This window comes from Panthera pardus, unplaced genomic scaffold, assembly GCF_024362965.1.
Source record: "Panthera pardus isolate Hobbes unplaced genomic scaffold, ASM2436296v1 HiC_scaffold_1, whole genome shotgun sequence".
Lineage (NCBI taxonomy): Eukaryota > Metazoa > Chordata > Mammalia > Carnivora > Felidae > Panthera > Panthera pardus.
The window spans coordinates 36,723,355-36,731,755 of NW_026526654.1; positions in this window are offsets into that span (position 1 = coordinate 36,723,355).

Below are 8,401 nucleotides of genomic sequence, written 5' to 3' on the forward strand. Positions count from 1 at the left end.
GCAACCTTGTCAAAAATCAGTTGACCGCATATATATGGATGTATTTCTACTCTGTACCATTGATCTGTTTGTCAATTCTTAGTACACAAGCATAGTCCACTGATTGTTGTGGCTCTATGGTAAAAATTGACATCAGGTAGTAGGAGACACAGCATTTTTGTTATTCTTGATCCTTTACCCGTCCATACAAGTTTAAATTTTTTTCATTGTTTATTTATTTTTGAGAGACAGATAGAGACAGAGTGTGACTGGAGGAGGGGCAGAGACGGAGACAGAGACACAGACTCTGAAGCAGGCTCCAGGCTCTGAGCTGTCAGCACAGAGCCCTATGTGGGGCTTGAACTCACGAGCCGTGAGATCATGACCTGAGCCAAAGTCGGGTGCTTAACCAACTGAACCACCCAGGTGCCCCTCCGTCCATATAAGTTTTAAATTCAACTTCTAGAGATTTCACTAAAATTCCTTCTTAGATGTTAATTATGATTGTGTTTAATTTGTTGATCAGTTTGGGGATGATTTGCAACTTCACAATGTTGAGTCTTATAATCTATGGACACAGGCTATTTATTTAGACCTTCTTTGATTTCATCAGTATTTTGTAGTTATTAGAATATATCGTGCACATATTTAAATGCACACCTAATTGTTTTGTGTTTTTGATGTACTTTTAAAAATACAAGTGGTACTTTTTAAAAAATTTAAATTTCCTATTCACTGAGAATATATAGATTTTATTTTCTTCTTTTTATATTGACCTTTTATCCTGATTGCTTTTTTTTGGCATTAAACATTCTATTTATAAGTCACTGAAGGTTTATTGTTTCAATTTTTTTTATAAAATCGTAAGAGGTACATTGAAATATGTCTTAGTAATATTGAACTATACTAAGACATAAAACTTTCTTTTTCTTTTTAAAACATTTTTTAATGTTTACTGATCTTGGAGAGAGAGGGAGAGACAGAGCGTGGGTGGAGGAGCAGCAGAGAGAGAGAGGGAGACACAGAATCTGAAGCAGGCTTCAGGCTCCTAGCTGTCAGCACAAAGCCAGATGAGGGGCTCGAACCTATAAACTGTGCGATCATGACTTGAGCTGAAACCAAGAGACGCCTAACCGACTGAGCCACCCAGGTGCCCCAAGACATAAAACTTTGTTTGTCCCTATTTGACTTAATTATTATAAATGTGTTGATGGTTTGTCATATGCTGCTTCTATCCTAGAACTTAGAATATGATGATAACAACTTCCTCAGGAAGCTATTGTAGATTAAAATGGGATATTTAATATAATTAGAGTGGTAGAAAGTATGGGGCAAGGAAGCTGCCAAGAGGAGATGACCACTTGAAAAGAATCCTAAAAGACTAGTAAGAATCAGTTAAATGGGTGCCTGAGTAGCTCAGTTGGTTAACTGTCTCTTGGTTTCAGCACAGGTCATGATCTCTCAGTTTCGTGAGTTAGAGTCCCGCATTGGGCTCTGTGCTGGCAGAATTTTATATATTTAAAATATATAAAACTATAACAAAAGCAGAGGGAATGTGCTAGAGATAAAGTTTAAAGGGGGGGGGGCAGAATGATATGGAGCAGTAGCCAAATAGATGTGGGAGTTAAAGGAAAAGATGATAATTATTCAGAGTAATAGAGTGATTTCTTTCATGTGTTGTCAGTGGGCCTATAAATTCTCTGCACTATTTCAGTAATAGTGTAATAAGATTTTGTAATTTACTTTTTCTCACTTATGGTGTATGTATCCTGAACATTCTTGAGTTTACTGTTATTAGTTAATAGCGCGCTTACACACTACTCTGTTAAGTGGCTATACTGTACTATATTTAGTTATCTGTTTTCTGTCTCTGACCATTTAGTTTATCTCTAGTTTTCCATCTTCATAAAATTTGCTGTATGTCTTTATATTTTTTCCTCATTTTATATTTTTCTTAACACCGAAGTAAGAAGTGTAGGGATGAGGAAAAAAAGTTATGAATGGTTTTAGAATTCCTAAATTTCCATCTTTATTTCCTCCAGTAATATATAAAAATTCCAGTTACCTACAATCTCAAAGTTTTTATCTACACTGTACCTTTTTATAATTAATATGACTGGTAGAAACATATTTTTTATATGTAATGTTTATGTTGGATCATAGACTATCACTAGTATATATGATAATGAATAATCATTATGCATAACTTTATTCCTAAAATTTTTTGCACATGATATTTTGAAATGTTAGACTTTGTGACCTCTTACCTTTGTGCCACTTTTTAAAAAATAAAGATTGAGTAGAATTTAGACAAATTCATCACACCAAAATTGAATTAAACATTCCCACCGCAACTCCAGGTAAATCTGATAGGTTAAAAAAACAAAGTCTAATTACTGCTAGTGTAAGCCAGTAAGAAATAGCCTTTGGTACTGACTTTCTTAGGGGCAATCTATGATCTATTCAGTGGTTTTGTCTTAGGCTTTTAAGAGATTCAATGATTTGAATACATTAAGTTTTTAACAGGGAAAGCAGCCTTGAGTATGATTTTATGCATATTTACCTATGTCAGATGTGTTCTATGTGATTTATCATTGAAGTAAAAAAACAAAACAAAACAAAACAAAAACCAAAACACAACTTTTGGTAAAGCATCTTGAACTCCTTAGAGGAAGAGAACAAAAAATGTGAAATAATAAATATAGATGATTTTGCAAGGCTGTTTTAAAAAGGTAGAATATTTTTATCCTTCTGTCTATAGACAAATGAAATATATAATGATGAAATAACAATAAATGTCATTTCATGGATCTAGTTCCTAAATATCCATTGCAGGCAAGTCTATATATTATGGAAGCTAATATGAACTCCTTTAAACTCTGAAGCTTCACTTAATCATAACTTTAAGAATAGAGTTTAAAGAAAAATTTAAGAATCTTAAAGTGAAAAATATCTTCTGGAGGAGAATTCTGAATTATAACCTTCATATAAAGAATGCTGAATGAATTGTGGCTCATTCAGTTCATATTTCTTTCAATGAACATTGCTAAATATTAACTCCATTTCAGACATGGTGCATATTACTATGCTACAAAGATGAATAACTCATTTATCTGTTCATTCTTTCTAAAATAATTTATTGCATGTGACAGTGTTTTAAAACATATGCTGGTTGTATTTCTAAGCATTAGGACTATTCTTACAATTTTAAGGTCGATGACTTACTGCATAACCTTTAAGAAGAGGTATTTGTGGATTGATTGTAATGAGAATTTCTGAGGAGTTCACTTGGCATCACAGATCTAGCTACCAAAAACAGGGAAGAGTCTGAGTAAAAGTAACATTATCCTAGTGAAAGAAGAGAGATGTATGAGAATGATTTGCAAATAAAGCAGAATGCAGAATTATGCCACAAACACAATAATGGAATACCTCTGCAAATCCTTAGATAAGAAGCCTACTGCTCAGGAGCAAGTAGAGCAGAAAATGGAGGCTAGTTGCTTTCAAAACCAAACCATTTGATAAAAGTCTTTAAAAAAAATTGTAAAGTAGAAATATAAACATTCTGAAACACTGCAAATGCACTTAAAGAGGATCAGAGTGGGCTGACACAAGAAGGTTAATAAGAAAGAATTATAGGCAAGTTAAGCATTGATAACTATAAATTTTATAGATTCTTGTACGTTTGGTTTGGTAATTTGGTTTACTTATATTTAAACCAGGATGAAATGTTTCCTTTAAAAGCAAATTCATTGACATTTATTAAAACCTTAATTTGGGTGGGATAAAAATAACTATGAAAATAAAAACTTGGAGTCTGATACATTAATGATTTTAATCAACAAAAAGGAGCAAGATTTCCATATTTAAAACACTCTGTTTTTCTACTCAAAGGAGAGCTACTATTAATCACTTGAGATTCTATGAGTATAGTTAAGTCACTTTATTTACAGGGCAGGCTGTAAATATCCACTTCTTTTAATGGTGACTAGAACAATATAGTGGCAATCAATAAGCCATAATTTCACCTGAAGAATGAATAGAAAACTCCCTTTAAAAACAACAGAGAAAAGTGGATACAAGAGTAGTGCTGAAGATCTTTACTAGGATTATTGTCTGATGGTAGAAACTCCTGCAGGCTCGGCTTTCTCACTTTATAAATGAAGTTAATTCTATAGATAATGTTTAAAATTCCTAATAGTTCTAAAATTATGAGGTATGACACATTTCTTTCCATGCAGTGAGTCCTTAAATTCCATACGCTGGTCCTAGCCAAAGGGAAGAACAACTAAAATATAATAAAAAGTAAAATATTGCTTACATTTTTATTTTCTTATTTTAATGTTCCATAACAACATGTGGGAAACACATTGAATATATCTTAGGGTTAAACCATCTTGGACCTCTCAGAGTTTTCCCTCACCCTCTAATATCAGTCAAGCATGAGAGTACCCAAAACATTTATCCTCCTACTACTCCTTAATGATTATGGATGTGTTGCCTGAGGAACTCAACTGAATTGCTTTACTATTTCTGAAATATCTATAAAAATCTCCTGTGTCTTCCCCAAAAATTTAATTGCTAATTAATTAATATATGTATGTATTTTATAAAAGATGCTCTCATTTAATTCAAGGAAGAAAAAAGAAAGTAAAGATAGACATCAAATCATATCCCTTAGAGCCTTGCTAACTAGACCATAGACACACAGGATCTATAATGGGGAGGAGTTGTGGAAGAATGCTAGATTGATCCTTATCAAATAACCTTCTATACAACATCATTGTTATTTTAAAGTAAATTTATTTTAAAGTAAATTTAAAAAATAAAATTAAAAAGTTTTAAAAGTGAGTCTGATACTAAAAGCTAATAATTATTTCCTTCCCAGTGGGATTAAGGCAAAAAGAAATATTGAGAAGGTACAGATTAAGTGTAAGTTTCAAAAAAAAAATTGTTCATATACGTAATTATTGTTTTTTCAAAATTCTTTAATTCTAAGTGTAAAATCAGTGTTGTAAAAATATTGTGTAATGAACCTGAAAAGTGAATTTTAAATCTTTAAACAATGTGATTATTTATCATTATATGGAATAATATATATTCAACAGATATACTCATTGGTCTATGTCAAGAATTATTTCTTTCAAAGGACACATATTATTGGAAGGAGAGAATTGACGATGTAAATCAGAAACAATACAATTTGTTCTCAAGTTGCAATAGTAATAGAGCAATTTTTGCATCCTGCATATTTTACTAGATGGCAAAATTTATGTCTTATTTGAAGTTGTATTGTCAAAGGGTGTTTTTGTTTTTGTGCTTTTATAAAACTTTGAATATTTTGCAGTTATAGACAATCGTAAACATGAGCAAACACACACAAAAAAATCACACTGGGGATGCCTCGGTTCCAGAGAAGTGAAAATTCCCAGGTTTCTTGTGTTACACTCTTTTATATACATAAACATACCAATACATATATAAGTAAATCCATATAAAAAAGACAATTTAAATAAATGACCCTTTTCCTTTTTGAAGACGTGTGGTATTATCTGATAATCCTGAATTTTACATTTAAAGTAATACAAGCAACAAGATATCTCTTAGGCCAGTATTATGTTTGGTGTCCCCCAGATAGCTGCTAACTTGCGTCAAATGCTTGTTTCCTGACCTAGCAGTCCAAGATTTAATACTTGAAACCATAAAGTGCTAGAAGAAAACATAGGGGAAAGCTTCTTGACATTGGTCTTGGAAATGATTTTGTGGATGTGACACCAGAAGCACAGGCAACTAAAGCAAAAGTAAACAAGTGGGACTCTCTCAAACTTTTTTAGCTTTTTAGCTAGTGCACAGCAACCAAGCAGTCCAAAAAATGAAAAGACAACCTATAGAATGGGAAAAATAGTTACAAACCATACCTATAGGAAAAGGTTAGTATCCAAAGTATATAAGGAACTAATACAACTGTAGGAAACCTGAGAAAAATGGGCAAATGACCCGCTTAGTCATTTTTCCAAAAAAGGCATACAGATAGCCAGTAGGTATATGAAAAGGTACTCAAAATCACTAATCATCTGGAAAATGCAAATCAAAACCACAAGAAGATATCACCTCATACCTGCTGGGATGGCTATTATTAAAAAGAGAAGAGATAACAAATGCTAGCAAGAATGTGCAGAAAAGGAAATCCTTGTGCACTGTTGGCTGGAATGTAAACTGGTGCAGCCAATATGGAAAATGGTATGGAGCTTCCTTAAAAAATTAAAAATAAAACTTCCGTATGATGCAGGAGTGCCACTCTGGATATATATCCAAAAGAAATGAAAGCAATTTCTCCAAGAGGCATCTGTACTCCTGTGGTCATTGTGGCATTATTCACAATACCCAAGATATGAAAACTACATCAGTCCTTGTTCACAGATGAATGGAAAAGAAGATGAGATAGATGTACACAATGGACTATTACTCAGCCATTAAAAATAATTTACATCTGCAAAAATATGGATGAACCTGAAGAATGTTATGCTATGTGAAGTAAGTCAAACATAGAAAGTATGATCTCACTTATATGTGGAATCTAAAAAAATCAAAGTCATAGAACTAGAGAATAGAATGTTGGTTACCAGGGGTTGGGGGGTGGGAGAAATTGGGAGATGATGGTAAAAGAGTGCAAATTTTGAGTTATAAGATGAAGTTCTGGCGATCTAATGTGCAGCATGGTGACTGTGGTTACTTGAAATTTGCTAAGAGAGTAAATCTTAAGTGTTCTCATCACAAGCATGTGAGGTAAGGGATATGTTAATTAGCTTGATTATGGTAATCATTTCACAATATATACATAAATCATCATGTCATCAAGTTATACAGCATAAATGTGTGCAATTTTTATTTGTCAATTAGACTGCAAATGCAGCAGAAAAAAAAGTGTATAAGGATACTAGAAGTGATTACTAGCTCAAAAATTTGGTATGATCTTTCATATTTACTGATTTCACAATATGTGGAATGCTATAAAATCAAAATGTAAGGCTCAAACTACCTTAGGTTGTTATTATTATATGATGAAATTTTAGTGATTATTTTGTTTTCAGGATTGTAGAAACACATTCACATTTATTTATAGGAGGGACACAATGTTATCTAAGATTTCATTTACCAAATTTTTTTCAGTATTTTTTTTTAATTCCAGTTAGTTAACATACAGTGTAACATTAGTGATTCAGCACTTCAGAACATCACTCAGTGCTCGTCACAAGTGCCTTCCTCAATCCCCATCATCCATTTAACCCATCCCCTCACCCACCTACCTCTGGTAACCATCAGTTTGCTGTCTATAGTTAAAGAGTCTGTTTCTTGGTTTGCCTCTCTCTCTTTTTTTTATTTTTTACCTGTGCTTGTTTGTTTCTTGAATTCAGTATATGAGTACGGTTTCATTCCCCAATTTAAAATACCTTTGAGCAATGTGAAGACTTAAAGTTGTCTTCCATTTCTATGACATGCCTTTCCTCCCTTAATGTGAAGAGCTGTGCTGGGTACTTGTAACTATTGATGCTACAGATTAAAAGTTCATGGCTATTCCTCCCCAGAGTAAACTGACATCATGATCAAGCATCCGATAGATGGTGCTGGGGGACTTTAGAAGTACATGACTTTTTGAAAGAGATTATGAATCTAAAATTAGGTAATTTCTCTGGATCCATCCTTTGCTTTAAATTTCTTTGCATGTGAGGTGAGACATTTTCTTAATTTTTTTAAGCCAGCTGATTTTGTGTTTGTGTGTGTGAGCTTGTTGCAGCACAAGGCAAATTAAAGGGTTTATACCTTCAACAGTTTTGCTTCTCAGATAAAAAATGATCATTTCTGGAGTAGATAAGTGTTGTGCTCTAGCTCTAAATGACATCTTAGCAATAAGACAAATAAGATCTAAGTAGTCTCTAGGCATTAACTTATATTTTCTTTTAGAGATCTCAGACTTTTTAGGGGAAAGTTAAAATCCAAATCTAGTATGTCTGACTATGGAGCCAAACCTATTAACCTCTATATGATCTACAGCAGATCATGGAACTCATATGACTTTTCCCAGTGGACACAGATTTTTCATCCTTTTTTTGTCTTTTAATGGGACATTTTATTTCTGTTAATGTATTACTGTGACAAAGCACATATGGCTTCACAAGGAAGATTTTTCTGTTGTTGGGTAGTTTTAGTTCTGAAGAGGGAGGAGAAATTCTCCCTTACACTGAACTCAGATTTAGTTCTTGACTTCTATTTATTCTAGTTCCATAACCATGAGAGACACAGGACAAGTACACCTTTAATTCACACACCCTGACATATTAGAAAACATCTGGCCAAAAAAAAAAAAAAAGAAAAAGAAAAAAAGCAAAGCAAACATCCACAGACCCTCCTGAATCTTTTCTTC